The following is an 18,787-nucleotide window of genomic DNA, read 5'->3' on the forward strand; positions in this document are numbered from 1 at the left end:
GATGCTGTACATATATACAACGGAATATTACTCAGCCATTAAAAAAGAACAAAATAATGCCATTTGCAGCAACATGGATGGATCTAGTGATTGTCATTCTGAGTGAAGTAATTCAGACAGTGAAAGACAAATATCACATGATATCACTTATATGTGGAATGGTACAAATGAGCCTATTTACAAAACAGAAGTTGAGTCACAGATGTAGAAAACAAACTTGTGGTTACCAGGGGGGAAGCGGGGGACAGATAAATTGGGAGATTGAGGTTGACATATACACACTACTATATATAGAATAGATAATTAACACGAACCTACTGAATAGCACAGGGAACTCTATTCAATACTCTATAAAGACCTATATGGGAATAGAATCATTAAAATAGGGGATATTTGTGTATGTATAACTGACTCACTTTGCTGTACACCTGAAACTAACACAACATTGTAAATCAACTATACTCCAATAAAATTTTTTTTAAAAAATGAAGACAGAGATCTAGGTGATGCTTCTACAAGCCAAAGTTTGCCATCAAACAACTAGAAGCTAGGAGAGAGACATAGAGCAGATTCTCCCTCACAGCCTCAGAAGGAAAAAACCTGAGGCCACCTTGAGTTCAAACTTCTAGTCACCATAACTGAGACAATCAACTTCTGTGGTTTAAGCAATGCTGTATGTGGTGTTTTGTTATGGCAGCCCAGGAAACTAACATAGGTGTCATCATACATTACTCAGGGAAAGTGATGGGAAAATAAGGACTACTTATTTCCAGGGGCTGCTGCTGAGTCAATTCAGCATTTGTCAGATGGCTTCCTCACCTTCCTGATAACCTCTCCATGCAGGTTGGTTCCCACAAATTTGTGGGGCCCAGGGCAAGATTGGAGAGCTCCCTTGCTTACATCTAAATATCTACATCTTATAAATCAAATTAACAAACTGTTAAATAAAATGTTATCCTTATACCTTCATAATATCAAAATAAATGATTTTTATATGACTAAATGTCAGCAGGATATAATAATTAATATTACTAGGCAATAATTAATATTATTAGTGTTCTGCTTGTGTGTCAGTATTCTTACCAGAGTAATAAAATTTTAATGTACATAATTAATTAAATATTATATATTTATTCCATAAAATTTAATCCTTTTTTACTTTCCTTTCAAATGTCTCTGTAATCAAAATTGTCACATAATTTGCATTGTGTTGACTATAAGCCAACTGAGCTAATATAGTTTTTTAATAATTTTAGTTTCAAAGAATGAAAGTGCTGAGAATGGGCATCCTTGTCTTGATCCTAATCTTGTAGGAAATGCTATCAGCTTTTCATCATTGATTATGATGTTAGCTGTGGGCTTACCATATAAGGTTTTTAGTGTGTTGAGGTAAGTTCCCTCCATACCCATTTTCTGGAATTTTTATCATAATTGGATGTTGAATTTTGTTAAAAACTTTCTCTGCATCTATGAAGATGATCATATGATTTTTATTCTTCAATTTGCTAATATGGTGTCTCATATTGATTGCTTTGAAGATATTGAAACATCCTTGAATCCCTGGGATAAATCTCACTCGATCATGGTGTACGATCCTGTTAATGTATTGTCGAATTTGGTTTGCTAATATTTTGTTGAGGATTTTTGAGTCTATGTTAATCAGTGATATTGGCCTATAATTTTCTTTTTTTGTGATATCTTTGCCTGGTTTGGGTATAAGGGAAATGCTGGTCTTGTAGAATGAGTTCAGAAGCATTCCTTCCTTTGCAATTTTTGGATTAGTTTGAGAAGGACAGGTATTAACTCTTCTCTAAATGTTTGGTAGAATTCACCCATGAAGCCATCTGTTTCTGAGCTTTTGTTTGTTGGAAGTTTTTGTATTACTGATTCAATTTCATTACTGGTAACTGGTCTGTTTATACTTTCTATTTCTTTCTGATTCAGTCTTGGAAAATTGTATATTTCTAGGAATTTGTCTATTTCTTATAGGTTGTCCATTTGATTGGCATATAATTGTTCATAATAATATCTTATGATCCTTTGTATTTCTGTGGTGTTTGTTGTAACTTCTTTTTCTTTTCTGATTTTATTGATTTGGGCCCTTTCTCTTTTTTCTTGATGAGTCTGGCTAAAGTTTTACAATTTTGTTTATCAATTTTGTTTATCTTGTTTATCTTTAGCTCTTAGTTTCATTGATCTTTTCTACTTTTTTTTAGTCTCTATTTCACTTATTTTTGTTCTGATCTTTATAATTTCTTTCCTTCTACTAACTTTGGGTTTTGTTTGTCCTTTTTTTCTAGTTTCTTTGGCTATAAATTTAAGTTGTTTATTAGAGAATTTTCATGTTTCTGAGGTAGGTGTGTGTCACTATAAACTTCTCTCTTAAAACTGCTTTTTCTGCATCCCATAGATTTCAGTTCATTGTGTTTTCATTTGTCTTCAGGTATTTTTGATTTCTTTTATTTCTTCAGTGACCCACTGGTTGTTTAGTACCACATTGTTTAGCCTCCATGTGTTTTGGGGTTTTTTTGCAGTCTTTTTTCCTTGTTAATGTCTAGTCTAATAACATTGTGGTCAGAAAAGATGCTTCATCTCATTTCAATTTCCTAAAAGTGAAATTTCAAATTTCTTAATTACTAAGTCTTGTTTTGTGGCCTAGCATGGGATCTGTTCTGGAGAATGATTAATATGTACTTGAAAAAAATGTGTATTCTGCTGCTTCTGGATGGAATGTTCTATATATATTTATTAAGTTCATTTGGTATAATGTGTCATTTAAGGCCAGGGTTTCCCTACCGATTTTCTGTCTGGATGATCTGTCCATTGATGTAAGTGGGGTGTTAAAGTCCCCTACTATTATTGTGTTACTCTCAATTTCTACCTTTATGTCTGTTAATATTTGCTTTATGCATTTAGGTGCTCCTATGTGGGTTCATATGTGTGTGTGTGTGTGTCTGTGTGTGTCTGTGTGTGTGTGTGTATGCTATTCTTATATCCTCTTCTTGGATTGATCCCTTGATCATTATGTAACATCCATCTTTGTCTCATTACAGTCTTAGTTTTAAAGTCTATTTTGTGTGATATAAGTATTGTTACCACCACTTACTTTTTTTTTTTTTTTTAATTTTTTTTTTTTTTAATTTTTATAGCTACTTTATTTATTTATTTATTTATTTTTGGCTGTGTTGGGTCTTCAGTTCTTGCGAGGGCTTTCTCTAGTTACGGCAAGTGGGGGCCACTCTTCATTGCGGTGCATGGACCGCTCTTCATCGCGGTGCGCGGGCCTCTCACTATCGCGGCCCCTCCCGTTGCGGGGCACAGGCTCCAGACGCGCAGGCTCAGTAGTTGTGGCTCACGGGCCCAGCTGCTCCGCGGCATGTGGGATCTTCCCAGACCAGGGCTCGAACCCGTGTCCCCTGCATTAGCAGGCAGACTCTCAACCACTGCGCCACCAGGGAAGCCCCCACCACTTACTTTTGATTTCCATTTGCATGGAATATTTTTTCCATCCCCTCACTTTCAGTCTGAGTGTGTCTTTAGATCTGAAGTGAGTCTCTTGTAGGCAGCATATATATGAGTCTTTTTTTTTTAACCATTTAGCTACTCTCTATATATCTTTTGGTTGGAGCACTTAGTCCATTTATATTTAAAGTAATTATTGATACGTATGTACTTATTGTCATTTTGTTTATTGTTTTGTGGTTGTTTTTGTAGTTCTTTTTACTTCCTTTCTTCTTTTGTTCTCTTCTTTTGTTATTTGATGACTTCTTTAGTGTTATATTTAGATTCATTTCTCTTTTTTGTATGTGTATTCAACATAGTATTGGAAGTCCTAGCCACAGCAAACAGACAAGAAAAAGAAATAAAAGTAATCTAAATTGGACAGAAAGAAGTAAAACTATCACTGTTTGCAGATGACATGATACTATAAATAGAAAATCCTAAAGACACCACCAAAAAACTACTAGAGCTCATCAATAAACTCAGCAAAGTTGCAGGATACAAAATTAATATTCATAAACTTGTTTCATTTTTACACATTTATAGTGAGCTATCAGAAAGAGAAATTAAGAAAACAATACTATTTACCATCACATAAAAAAAGAATAAAATACCTGAGAATAAATCTAACTAAGGAGGTAAAAGACCTGTACTTGGAAAACTATAAGACACTGATAAAAAAAACTGAAGATGACATAAACAGATGGGAAGATACTATGCTCCTGGATTGGAAGAATTAATATTGTGAAAATGACCATGCTACCCAAGGCAACCTACACATTCAAGGCAATTCCTATCAAAATACCAGTGACATTTTCCACAGAACTGAACAAATAATTCACACAGAAGACCCTGAGTAGCCAAAACAATCTTGAGAAGGAAGAACAAACCTGGAGGTATCACATGCCCTGATTTCAAGCTTTACTACAAACCTTCAGTCATCAAAACAATATGGTCCTGGCACAAAAACAGACATAGATCGATGGAACAGAATAGAGATCCCAGAAAGGACCCCACACTTATATGGGAAATTAATCTATGACAAAGGAGACAAGAATATACAATGGGGAAAAGATAGCCTCTTCAACAAATGGTGTTGAGAAAACTGGACAGCTATATGCAAAAGAATCAAACAGGACTACTCTCTCACACCATATACAAAAATAAACTTAAAATGAATTAAAGACTTAAATGTAAGATTTGAAACCATAAAACTTCTATAAGAAAACATAGGCTATATGCTCTTTGACCTTGGTCTTTGTAAAAACATTTTTGGATCTGTCTCTTTAGGCAAGGGAAGCAAAAGCAAAAGCAAACACATGGGACTACATCAAACTAAAAAGCTTTGCACAGTGAAGGAAGCTATCAACAAAGCAGAAAGGCCACTTACTGAATGGGAAAAGATATTTGTAAGTGATATATCCAATAAGTTTTTAATATCCAAAATATACAAAGAACTCATATAAGTCAACATCATAAAAACCAAACAACCGATTAAAAAATGGGCAGAGGATCTAAATAGACACTTTTCCAAAGAAGACATACAGATGGTAAACAGGCACATGAAAAGATGCTCAACATCACTAATCATCAGGGAAATGCAAATCAAAACCACAATGAGATAACACCTCACACCTGTCAGAATGGCTATCAACAAAAAGACAACAAATAACAAGTGTTGTCAAAGATGTGGAGAGAAGGGAAGACCTGTACATTGTTGGTGGGAATGTATAATAAATTGGTGCAGCCACTAAGGAAAACAGTATGGAGATTTCTCAAAAAATTAAAAATAGAAGTACCGTGTGATCCAGCAACACCCCTCCTGGGTATTTATCCAAAGAAAACAAAAGCATTGGCAAGGACATCTTGTGACATTAGAACATCTGCTATAGTGACTAACACTCTTCAGGTCCCAGGGAAACACTTCTCCACCTCTCATCTCTTTGTGTGATAACTGAGTCCAAATGCCATGAAGGAGTGTGGGTTTATTATTGGCAAATAAAAATATAGGGCACCCAGTTAAATTTGAATTTCAGGTAAGCAACAAATATTTTTTAGTATAAATATGTCTGCAATACCCTGTAATTTATGTTAACCTTATGTTGGAAATGGACACAGCTTTGGAGACACCCCTGGAGAATGAATAAATTAATGAACTTGTTCATCCTTAAAGACAGAGGTGCTGAAGACAGAGGTGCTGATCTGGTCTTTAAGGCAGGTTCTCTTTCTGCCACCACAGGGAACAATTGTTATGCACACACTTCTTGCCAACTCTCAGTGAGACAACTCCATTCTTCTTTCTTTTATTATTTCATTCATAAATATCTATTGCATGCATGCCAGGAGCCAAGCACACCTCCAGGCACAAGAGAGGTGAGGAAGTAGAAGATTACAAAAATGAGTAAGAGCGGAACCTCACACTCTGTTGCCTACAGACTATCAGGAGAGACAAGGCACATCCTTAATAGCAAGAGCATGAACTAAAGATGTTGCCTGTGAAGGTCAGGAGTAATTTCAAAAAGAAGCAGCCTTTAAGTCACCTTACATGCAGATTGGTTTAACAGACAAAGAGAGAAGAAAACAAAGGAGGTTGAATGTCCCATGTGAAGACATACTAGGAAACAGTGTCATGAGGCAAAACTCATATGTCTTAGAGGTAAGATTTGATAAATCCTAATGTAAGTTACTATTTTTTTCTTAAGTAATAGAAAAGTTGGTCATTTTTCCTTTGGAAAAATAGACTGTAATTATCCTGTAAAGAAACTCATGGATACTAGTCAAGGAGCAGGTTAGTCCCTTTCACAGAGTGAGAGTTCAGGCAGCTATACTTTTCTAGCATCAGGTAATGCATGAGACCTATTCCTCAGCCCTTCCAGTTAGGGATGCCCTGCAGAGCTCTCTCCGCCATGCCGCAGATGGCATATTGTGCTTCTGGCTATTAAGCTGGAAATGCAAACCACCTTTTTGTGGTTCAAATAATCTCCAGGAGATAGTTTCCTGGAAGTTTTAAGTCCTATTTCTCATATCACCTCCATCTAAATTGATGATATCTATGACCTTTTCATCTAATTACACTAGTATTTTGTACCTATTTTTATTAAATGGTTCCATTACATACCCATTATGTGATAGCTGCTTTCTGTTAATAACCTAATGAGCCCACTCTGATATTTCTCTTTCCTTTCACAATTAGGTCAACATGCTTAAATACTGGATTTGTCATGTTATCTAAGATTTTCACAGAAACCCTTATTTGACAAGTGATTTTTACTAATAAACACCTAGTTAGAAGAGATAGACAACTAAAACTCTACCAAAATCACGTGTCCCCCACTTAGAGAAGTACCTAGATTGGGTCACAGGACAAGGAAAAAGTGGAGAGGACTGAAAAGCAGGAGGTAAAGAGACGACATTGCAAAGGAGAAATCGAGGAATGCAAAAACTAGGTGACACGTGGGAAAATGATGGGAAGAGCCTGAAGAATTCCCCAACCTGTCGCCAGTCGTTACAAGATGCACTGTGTAGCCACCATGGGCAGTACAAATCAGCCCTCTACCCCACTTTTGAATCAGAAAAATTCACAGTGTAAGGCAATATTCTCCTAATATGTTGTGAAAATTCTACTGGGTCTTAGTTAAAGATAGAAATTAAATAAACGAAAAGACATTTATGAGAACACCATTAGGAAGACCTGCACTTCTTTACTATGGAGGCTTACCAGTGAATTGTCTATTTTAATGACTAGCATATTAACATTGCATGGATTTCCACTTGCTCCTACCCCACAGTATTGGGGGGCCAATATTGGTTTAGAACTAAACCACTATTTTTATTTTATTTTCTCCTGTCCGATATTTGGCATGCATCTAGTCTATTGGGAACATTTGCTATATTTGTGATAATTATTCAGAAGTTATAAAACGGGATTATATAGCAGCATGTAGCTGTTACATGTGATTAGAGATTACTAAATGCAAGGCAGGGAATCCAACTAGAAAAGTTAACTCATTGTGTTAGCTAGTATCACGAAGGGAGCCTGACTTTAGGGAAGACTTTTTTACTGAGGGCAGTAAGCCAGTAATGATATGCCTAAACCATATTAATAGCAATTGCATTGCTAATTTCATTAGCATTTGCATTATCATTATGTATTAATTACTACAGTTAGGCCACCAAAGACTAATATCCAAATCTGACAGCACCAATTCCCCAGATGCATTTTGTGGTCGTTGAATCATTATCATTCAAGAGTTTGCTGCTTTGACAAATACAAAGCAACACAGGCTCCCCAGCCTTGACAGGGCCAATTGCACAGACATCATTTAAACTAAGCTAAAAATGCCTTCAAACACTTTAAAAAGAGAAGACGCTGCATGAAAAATTGAAGGAATGGATGAGAAAACACCAAGCACAGACGGTTACAAAGTTCTACCTTGACTCCAGGTGGAAGGTTTTTGCTCAAATTCAAATTCCTTCAAGTGGAGTGATATTCTCAGGGCTTTCTCTGATGATCTGTGCTACTGGAAAAAAAAGTCAGTGGTCAACTAAGTGCAGGAAACACTGATCTAAAAAGAAACATGGATCCTACTGCAGACCTTCTCAGAGCTTTTAACATGTTATTGCCAGTTGTGACCTTATGAGAGGAGGATAGAATTGGCAGAGTTTCCTAAAATTTACTTGACCATCTAATCTTTCTTCTCACTGCCTATCTATCTCCTAGAATTATTAATCCCAGGAACACATTTTTGAAAAAGCTGAATTGGCAGAATATAACTTTAACCAGAATAGTGAGCATTTCATAAAAGTAAATACCAAAGCATATAATAAACAATTCTGTTGTACTTAAGAGAAATCCATTGTCATTAGAGGCTCCATAATTTCTATATAAACCTCTAGTCTATACTGTGAGCAGAATCTAATATCATTGCCAAGATCTCTGCAAATTCTTCTCCTGGATACTTCTGTCCCTGAGCCCCATGTTCTGCTGAACTAGGAATCTATGGATCATCTCTGCTCCAGTGTACAGCGTCTCCTTCCAGCCCACATTAACCCAAATAAGGAATGCCAATCCTTTCCTAGATTTCCACCAAAACCAAACAAATAAACAAAAAAACCATCTCACAAGGTCTGTTTTTTATTTTTTGTAGGCTTTGCTAAATCCTGGGGAGGCATTTGGAACTTATACTGCAACAATGTAGTTGCAAGCAACTCAAAATTGAGTAGTAGACACACCTTTGCTTTCTTTTTTAAAAGCTTTATTGAGATGTAATTCACATACCATATAATTGACCTGTTTGAAGTATGACTGAATGGTTTTTAATAGATTTACAGTGTTGAGACACACCTCTGCTTAACTTCCTCAATTAGTTCACAAAGGTGGTGGTCTTCCCACTCCTCTACCTTCTCTTTTTCTCTGGAACCCTCAAATTCAATTTCTTTCTTCTGCAATTCTTTGGTGTTCTTGCCTGCAGCCAATCTCTTTTAATCCCATCCCTCAACTCCAGATAGCACAGTAGGGTAACTTTCTAAATAAAGATAGAGCAGCACTAGTTACAATAGCCAAGACATGGAAGCAATCCAAGTGTCCATCGACAGAAGAATGGATAAAGATGTGATATGTATATATATATATATATGACTCAGCCATAAAAAAGAATGAAATAGTGCCATTTGCAGCAACATGGATAGACCTGGAGATTATCATACTAAGTGAAGTAAGTCAGAAAGACAAAGACAAATATCATATGATTTCACTTATTTGTGGAATCTAAAAAAATGATACAAATGAGCTTATTAATATTTACAAAACAGAAACAGATTCACACATATAGAAAACAAACTTGTGGTTACCAAAGGGGAAATGGGGGTGGGAGAGGGATAAATTAGGAGTTTGGGATTAACAGATACACACTACTATATATAAAATAGATAACAAGAACGTACTGTACAGCACGGGGAACTATACTCAATGTCTTGTAATAACTTATAACGGAAAAAGAATCTGAAGAAGAATACATATATATACATATATGTATACATATATATATTTATAAATATATAAAAATGAATCACTTTGCTGTACACCCAAAACTAACACAACATTGTAAATCAACTATACTTCAATTTAAATATTTTTTTTAAAAGATGGATCTCTTCCTGAGTGTCAGATGTCAGAATTTACAATCTTGAAATAAATAAATAAAGACTTTATTGCATGAGGCCAATTTTCATCTCCCCTACAGAAGTCTCATGATGAATTCTATCGGATCACTTCTGGAAAAGCTGCGGCTCTTCCTTTAATATAGTGTCATCCTACATGAAAACGGTTATAGCTGTTTCTCACTTCCCTCAATCCATCTCCTTCACCTAGTTATGTCCCTCAGATAAACTTGCAGTAAAACCTAGACAGAGAGCTGAGTTCAGACTCCCTCATGACATCACCATCGCCTCTACCCGAACAAGCTGAGAAAATGCTATTATTCAGTCACAGGCAAACAATTCAATAGAGCAAGTGAGTATAGTGTTTCTGGCTGAAGGCCTAGCCTCCAACAAAAATGGCCCAGACTTTCTTAAGCAAAGAAGGGAGGGAGTGAAAGTAAATGGAGGAGAAATGGTAGTGGGTTTAAGAGCGCTGCACCATAGGTTTCTGACCGGCCATGTCAGATGTGGGCTGGGGATGAGAGGAGATCTCAAACTCCGTAAAAAGCAATGGGCGCTGCGGAAAGCACAGGAAGACCATACCACACCACCCCCCCCATCCTTAGGGTATTTCCACCCTGGTGAAGGGTAAACAGATCAATTGCAGGATTATGAGTTTGTTGTGCAGGGCACACCTAGAATTTTCTTTCCAGAAAGGCAGGCTCTACCAATTTTTTTAACCATTGGGTAATTATTGCAATAAAACAAAGCTCCATACATTTGCACTTGACCCATGTGTTCACTGTATTCTCTATTTGTTCATTCCCTGTGTGTTCTGCCCAGGCCATACAAAGACACGTTTTCTTCACTCTACCTTGAAGCATTTGGTTTAAGGAATTTCAACTTTCTGTTGTGTTTCATCATAACTCCTTATACTTCATATCTTAAATAAATCTTTCTTCAACACTTAGATCAAATAGCTCGATGCTATGCACATGCAGCCAGCTGACATCGAGAGGATGCAAAGGATGGTGTGAGGGACTTCCTGGTCAGTCCATCGGGTACATCACTGCCTCACATCTCAGCAAGTGATGATCAGGTGAATAATTAAAACTTTATTTGGGAACCAAAGTCAACCAAGACAGGGAACTTGGAAAGGTGTCTGTGTCTAGTGGTCCCCAATCTCCATCTGCTCTCCCCACAGTAATACCATATTTAGATGGGCAGGTGCTGGTCCAGAAGCTATAGATCATCTCTAGACTATATTTCCTTCTATGCAGCTAGGGGGGCTATTCACAAATAAGCCTTTAGATACACAAATTGGTCACTGGGCTGTTGCTACCTGGGGCAAAGAGGCTTTTTTTTTTTAATTGAATCTGTTGAGAACTGATGCTTTTGTAAAATACAATACAAATTAATGATAAAATGAGCCAGGCATCTGGATCTCCTGGCAATGTCACATTGCTGTTAAAACTTTCCAAGTACTTGACTCTGTGCTTGTCTCAGCACAGACTGTCCAATAGGATGTGAGAGGAAGGTATGTACACGACCTGCAGGTCTTGCTTTGAAAGGGAAGGGGCGTGGTCTCCCTTGCTCCTCCATGGTCCCCTTCTTATTGGCTAAAATGCAGCTGGCCCGTGAACTACCTGGGGCCACACAGACATGACCAGTGTGTTAGGAGGATAGAGAAACAAGGCAGAGAAAGGCTGGGCTCCACTGACTTCACTGAGCAAATTGCCTCACCAGCTTGAACTTTTACACTTCTATCTGGTTCAGAAGACATTGGTCACAATCGTGAACCTATACCTTATCAACATATGGACTCAAGGCCAGATTGCTAGTTGGAACATCTCTATACATATGGATGTCTGAGTATATAAACAAGTATTAAAAATCCTCTCAGCAGTGTTCTGTAGTTTTCAATGTAGAGATTTTGCAAGTATTTTGTTAAAGTGTTTTATGTTTTTATGCTATTATAAAAGGAGTTGGTTTAAAAAAATACATCAAGTTCACAATAAGGTCCTACTGCATAGCACAGGGAACTATATTCAATATCTTGTAATAACCTATAATAGACAAGAATCTGAAAAGGAATAGATATATATTGAAAAAGAATAGATATATATATGTGTGTGTATATATATATGTGTATGTATATATATATATGTATAACTGAATCACTTTGCTGTACATCTGAAACTAACACATTATTAATCAACTATACTTCGATAAACAAATAATAATAAAAACTTGGAAAAAATACATCAAAGTCCAAGTGACTCTATGTCTAAATATTTGGGTAACACACCTTGAAATTCTTATTGGTTTGGTCCCTTAGTAAAAACAGAGTCAGAAATTTACCTCCTTTCCCTCCATGTGGGGACAGGCTACTGTCTCCCCTGAGCTCTGACAGCCTCTGCACAAAGATACACCTTGGTCATAAAAAACAATATATGATTATATGTATCCTAAAAATATCATTCAGCAATGAAATAGTTCGCTATGGAGCATATGGTTTTTTTCCTGGGGTTTGAAGGAATTTGATAATGTTTTTATATTAAATTTTGAAGCTAGTTGAACGAAAGCAGCCCATCTGCAAATGTTCCACACATAATGCACATTGACCACAGCCGGGATTTAAAAAGGTGTTGGATTAGGATGCAAAAAACAATAAAGTCAGTTTAAAAGCACTTTACCTGTATGCCTGAATAATGAGCTATTAAAATAACTGCCTTTAAAAAGACCTTTATTAAGTTAATAATTTAGTAATCTTATTAATTTAGAACCGATTGCTATTTATCCCAATGTGTGTGTGTGTGTTTAAAGGTATCTCATTTATTTTAAGCCTTGAGTAGAGCTTTCTGAACTGTCCAGGAATTGTTTGTAATCCGTCTGTGCCGAGATAAGCACAGAGATTTGGAGTCAAGTACTTAGAGACATTTATAGCTATATGACATTGCTGTGAGATCCAAACTCAAGTTCCACTTTCTAACAATTAATTTTTATTGTAAAGTATTGATACAAAAGCACCAGTTCTGAACAGACTTGACATTTTAAAAAAATGGCCTTTCATCACAGAGAGCAATTGGTCTAGTAACCAATTTGTGGATACGAAGGCCCATTTGCACATTAGCCCTCAGCTTCATATATGCCTTAACTCACACACAGCCAACATAAAAACTTCTTAAGGACAGAGGCACAGAAGTGAGCACCTACAGTAAAAACAAAACAAAAACTTATCATTCATATATTCTTGCCACTTGGCAACAGAGCAAGATTGTTATAATTGATATTGATTATTATCAGTGGACAAATTTGCAAAACATAGTTTTATAAGAATATAAAAATTACAAAATAATTTATTTTATAAGATAGAACAATTTGTATTCATGTGTGTGTCTCAATCATAGAAACAATAATTGTCCCCATGCCTTCTGGACTTTGTCTTCAATTCTAAAACCATTTCTTAGAATTTGCTCCAGGTGTTGGTAGCTACACCTCTGGAAAGAGTCTTTTGTTAATACCAAATGCATTTGACTTATTTCTTTGGAAAGCTTTATTTTGTCCCTGGAGAAATGCAGCCTGGTTAAATGTCTGAGCAAATTGTTATTATTATTTTACTGAGCAATAAACTAAAGAGTGATTGAGTTACCAGTGACTTGGAGATATTGTTAAGCCTGGAATCACATGGTTGAATGACCAGCTGGCCCAGAACTTGGGTGATTCAAATGATCCAGAAGACAAATGAGCCAGCAGCGAGAATGTCTCACACCAATGCAAACGCAATTAATGTCAACAAAATCCCATTAAATTTATCGGTTGCCTGGCTTCTGAAAATGGTGGAACCAACCCCTTTCCTGTGCCTGCAGGGCAAAGTCATTAGATGGAAAACAGCATCTTGTTAACCATGGAGTTCAGCCAGGTAAACATGGGGGGCAGTGCCAAGTCCTTGAGACACTTATAGAGGGTCAACCTAGAAGGAGGGACCACAGAGAGGAGATGCTTGCCTTCCTTTATGACACACAGTAGGTTCTTCCTAAACAGTGTCTTCTTAGAGTCACCTTACAAGATGGAAAGACTATATCTGATTGTCATTCAGTTCATAAAATAATGATTATATATGGCAGGGGGACAGAGAGAGATTGATTGAGATTTTGCCTACAAGTTCATCAAAGACTCCCACTTTTTTGTTTTTTGTCTTAGTTTTTAAAGTAAGAATGATTCATTTGTGCTGGTTCAACTTCAACCATATTCACATCAGATGCTCTTATGCCCACAATTGGCAACTCTGTGCAACAAAACAGAACTCGCTGGCCCCAAAAGTCATCAAACCTACAATTTTGACTTCTGTTCTATGTGCTCACATCAACTGGATGAACATTGCTAAACTCATCCAACTCTAAACACTCTTAAATGATCCATCATTGTGCTATTTGGCAATGTGATGGCGCCACTTCTGAGGTAACTCATGCCGCAAAACTCGACAACACTCCCCTTGTTCAAAGTAGAGATGATGAACAGTGAAAGGGCCAAGTCACAGAGGGCTTTTGTGTGAACAGACTTACCCCCCTGGGGTAACAGAAGTGTAGCCTGGAGAATGGTTTGGCTGGATAAGGCAAAAAAAAAAAAAAAAAAAAAAAGCTAAACAATTAAAAAGCACAGATTTTCAAAGAGATCATTTTCCCAGCCATGTCTGGTTCTGAATTCAAACCCTTAGATTTCAAGGTGTTCTATCAAAAATCTACTGAAATCAATCCGAAACAGCAAAATATTGAGGTGAAATGTTACCAGCATCAGAAAAAAATGTCTAAAATACTTTTTTTCTTGTAAAGCAAATGTTCTTTGTTGGTTAAGTTGCTAATGCAAGATGTAGCACATTATGGCAGTGGGAAATTAAAAAATTATTACTCATTCATTGAGTCAATGTTTATGTGTCTGGCATTGCTCAAGGCTCATGGGATAGTATTTCTTTGTGCTCTTGCTTAATTTTTTTTCCATTTTTAATAGTGATTAGTGCATGAAGAAAATCTGGGAGGGTAATGAGACAGAATTACAGAAGGGAATGGCAGAGTAATCCATTTAAGAGAGGGCAATCCCATGAAATCTAAGAAATTTGAGCCACCATAACTCCCAGTGTCTTTTAATTCTTGTATTTTTACTTAGCCCATGGGAGAAATCAAAATTCATAAACGATTGCTGATCATGGATCTTTAGGGATAACAAAATTTGACATGTGATTAACATTCTGAAGAAAACTAGATTCTGTTTTTTCTTAACATGCCATGACAAGGCTCTTCTGGAATGCAGAACAGAGGCCATTGAGGAACAGGGGGAAAAGCGGGATGGGGTTGAAAACATCATTAGAACCAAGAAGCAGTAAGCATAGGGCAAGGTGGAAGGAGGGACAGAGAATATACCTCATGGCCTCCTAGAAGAAGTTTTGGAATGTAAGGAAGGAAGTAGAGGGAATATCTGTACATTAAACTGCCTGGAACCTTCCCCATATTCTCCTAGACTCCTGAGCCTTTCTTCCATAACATTTTTTCTTTGCTGATTTAGATGTTACCAAAAAAAAAAAAAAAAAGTTGTAGAGTTTCACTGCTGACTTTTTCTCCAGACCATTTGCTCATCCTTGCTCTGGGCACCCTAATCCATAATTATTGTCAGCTGAGACAAAACTAGCTGCTTCGCGATTTACCAACTTATGCCGTCTCCACAGCATCGATCCCAGCAGAAATGTAGATCAGCTTTTCCAGGGAGAACCTCCCTCCCGAAGAAATGACCCTAGGCCAGTGTCCACCACAGAGAGAAATCCCGAAGAGCTCACCTGGGTGTGCAGGCAGGAGTTGGGAGGGTCACAGGGTCTCAAAGTCCATGTGACACACCACAGGCAGGAGCTCATAACTTGCTGCTCCCAGCAGTAAGACAGTGATGTGTCAGCTCTCTTCCTCTCTCCTTCTTGCCAACTAGAATTCATTTGGATCCTCGAAAATGGAGAAGAGAGACCAGAAATCAGTTTCCCTTATTACCCACTACCATACACCGCCATTTTGGCAGAGCTGGGCCCTGCAGCTGTGTGGAGGGCAAAGTCTATTTCAGTCCTGCCATCAGAATATCCAGCAGCCAATGGACAGGGCGGGGTGTGGTGTAAACTGGGGGAGGGAGAGGGAGCAGGGTTGGAGGGGTGTATCCGAAAGCTACAGGCACTGAAGCGGTCAGAGCTCTGCTAAATAAAGTGAACCTTTTCTTCCACGATTTGTTTCTCCTTGGACCAGCATTGGCAATTGCCCCCCCAGATAAGAAGGAGCCTAGCTGGGGCCACTCTGCAAATTCATGAGGCAGGGGAAACACACAAGCTGGGCATATGCATGATTATTACAGGAAGAGGAAAACACTGGAACTATTTAGCATCTCATGGCTGGACAGGGCTATTGCTGAGACGGGTGGGGAAGAGACAAATGGGGTGGGGGAAATTCTCTAATCTTAATAAAATCTGTTTGCCTCTTCCAGTAAGTAAAATATTGAGGGATTACATGTCTGACCCTTTAATATCATCAGTGGAACGAGAGAGATCTAAAAGAAAATATCTAGAAAAAGAGAGTCTATATTTTGCCTTGCCTGTGTTATGCCTTAATAGATTCTCTCATTAGCAATAAGCCAATTCTATATAAACAATGTTTTCTCAGCAGGCAACAGCAAGTTAATAAGGTACCCTCAACACTCCTTAGAGCTCCCAGGCTTTAAGAACCTACTTAAAGAGATATTGTGGCTTTCCTGGTACTCGGCACACATTTCAGTGGGGAATAAATGGGTGTGTGCGAGGCAGTAGAGAGCAACTTCCTTTAACAAGTTTACTCTTTTTTTGCCACTGTCCACTAACATGGGAAAACGTAAGCAAAGCAATTATTCGGGCTTTACCTGCAAAAGGGAGAATATCATAAAACCATCAGAATATATACTACAAAGGTTAATTCATTTTTTCTTTCTAAATGACTTTTTTTCTCAATTTGCGAAGATGTTTTTAGTTCTTATTTTAAACAGATGTAACTTCTGAGGCGGGCAGATAAGCCATCTGAGTTTTAAAAACATAAGTCATTATTAATTGACTTTAGTTATCAAATTAAGTTTCTTCAAAGATCTGCTGACTTATTAAACCCCAAATCGGACACAATTGCTTTCCTGCACCTTTCCACTTCTTGATCAGCTACAAAATCTGATATTTGAGATGGATTCTATTTGCCTTTGCCCAAAACTTCCCAGAACCAAACTGGACAATTATTTCTCTTTCCTCATCCTATTTAGACTTCGTACTTCCCTGGGAAAATGTAAACAGTATTTGCAAAACAGCTTAAGGAAAACCTAATCATTTCCCTGGTTTTATTAACTTGATATTCGTACCAGTAACTCTGTACTTCCACACATATCAATAAAGTTTATCACTTGTTTCCATCATGGATTGGCTGACATTGTCAGGGCAAAATTTAATGTCTTAAGGTCAGTATTTTGGAATTATAAAAATGATTATTTTGGACATTCTTTGTAATATTATATATAGTTCAAAAGCCAACATCTGAAAATCTATTCCCCTTTAAGAAATGTCATAATTACCTTCAATTATACATTTAAACACATATAAACCTGCATTATAATTGGTATACTTTAAATCAGTTACTCACTTGGATCTTTAAGAATACAATTAAAACCAGTATAGTATAGGAATACTTGCTATTGATCAAAAATAGAAAGATTTCACAATATGTGTTAACCTACATCTTAACTTACCTTTCTTTTTCTTTATCTTATGAAATAAAAATGTTTTGCAAAATAGGATTGCTATTCCCAAGACCCCCTAGACAAGCCATTAAAATCAAAATGACAATCTTATTAGCTTTAACTTTAATTGGTTTTATACAATCAGTGCTTTAAGTTGTTAGGTAAATTCACTTCTCAGTATATTTTAAGTATTAAAAGATTACCTTGATGTCTAACAAAAATAAAATAGTTGTATTAGCTTTAATTAAATTGCTTTTTCTCTCTTTTTAAGCATTACTTTCCCTCTGTCTTTCATTTTATGTTATATGCACTGCCAGTATTCCCAATATTTTTAAAGTTTCAATACCCTACTGTTAACATATTTATGTTTTATTTGAAGAGAATTGAAACATATTTTAAAAGTTGAAAGTTTACCTCATTCCTTCAGAAAACTCAGTACACATCAATGTATCACAGTATCAGGATTGATCATCACCTATTTAGGGGCTGAATTATTCATATCTTAATTAGAATTTCTCAACTTTCTTTCAAAAAACTTTAAACAGGTATAAATCAGTTTTAATATCCTGAAGATTTTAATTGGGAAATCACATTTGTATGATTATACTTCTAATAAGTAAATCATTTTAAAGCTAGAGGAATACATTAGCTCAAACATTATTTTGAGGACAAGAAAATGGAGCTCCAGTACATATAATTTATTATGTGGCAAACAAACAAAATGCAATCTTGAATTAATTCACTGACCCTATTCCTTGAGTAACAATAACAACAACAACAAAACTGTAAACAGTTTCAATGTTTGTTATATTGTTATTCGTAAATCCAGAAAAGCAAGCACAACTAAAAAAAAAAGCAAAAGCCAAAAACAAAACCTTTAATTTTACATTCTACTCAAAGATACAGGTGCTCTGACTATACCAAATCTGTTCTCACTAATACCCAAAGCAAGGGTTCTTAACATCGTTTTTGCTTTTGTTTTTTACATTACATCACATTTCACTGACATTTAAGTTATCAACCAGCTGAAGGGACTAAAAGCAGGCCCCCCCCTTACTACTCAGAAAGATAACATTCACAGTGATAATGTGTCAGTCAACCGTACTTGAGGGATTTTGATTTTGATTCATTTCTTTTTTTTTTTTTTTAATTAAGGGCTACATTTTTTTAAATTTTATTTATTTATTTATTTATTTATCTATCTATTTATTTATGGCTGTGTTGGGTCTTCGTTTCTGTGCGAGGGCTTTCTCTAGTTGTGGCAAGCGGGGGCCACTCCTCATTGCGGTGCGCGGGCCTCTCACTATCGCGGCCTCTCTTGTTGCAGAGCACAAGCTCCAGACGCGCAGGCTCAGTAGTTGTGGCGCACGGGCCC

General features: G+C 36.7%; 1 long non-coding RNA gene across 1 annotated transcript in view; it reads right to left on the reverse strand.

Annotated features, from left to right (window-relative positions):
• The window catches only part of LOC130708130 (uncharacterized), a 36,945-nt gene extending 21,226 nt beyond the window's left edge, over positions 1–15,719 (reverse strand). The window contains exons 1-2 of the long non-coding RNA XR_009008203.1: positions 15,467–15,719; positions 7,934–8,018 (exon numbers count right to left, since the gene is read on the reverse strand). This is a non-coding gene — a long non-coding RNA (uncharacterized LOC130708130). The remainder of the gene's footprint in view (positions 1–7,933; positions 8,019–15,466) is intronic.
• Positions 15,720–18,787: the final 3,068 nt, after the last annotated feature.

This window comes from Balaenoptera acutorostrata, chromosome 4 (genome assembly GCF_949987535.1).
Source record: "Balaenoptera acutorostrata chromosome 4, mBalAcu1.1, whole genome shotgun sequence".
NCBI lineage: Eukaryota > Metazoa > Chordata > Mammalia > Artiodactyla > Balaenopteridae > Balaenoptera > Balaenoptera acutorostrata.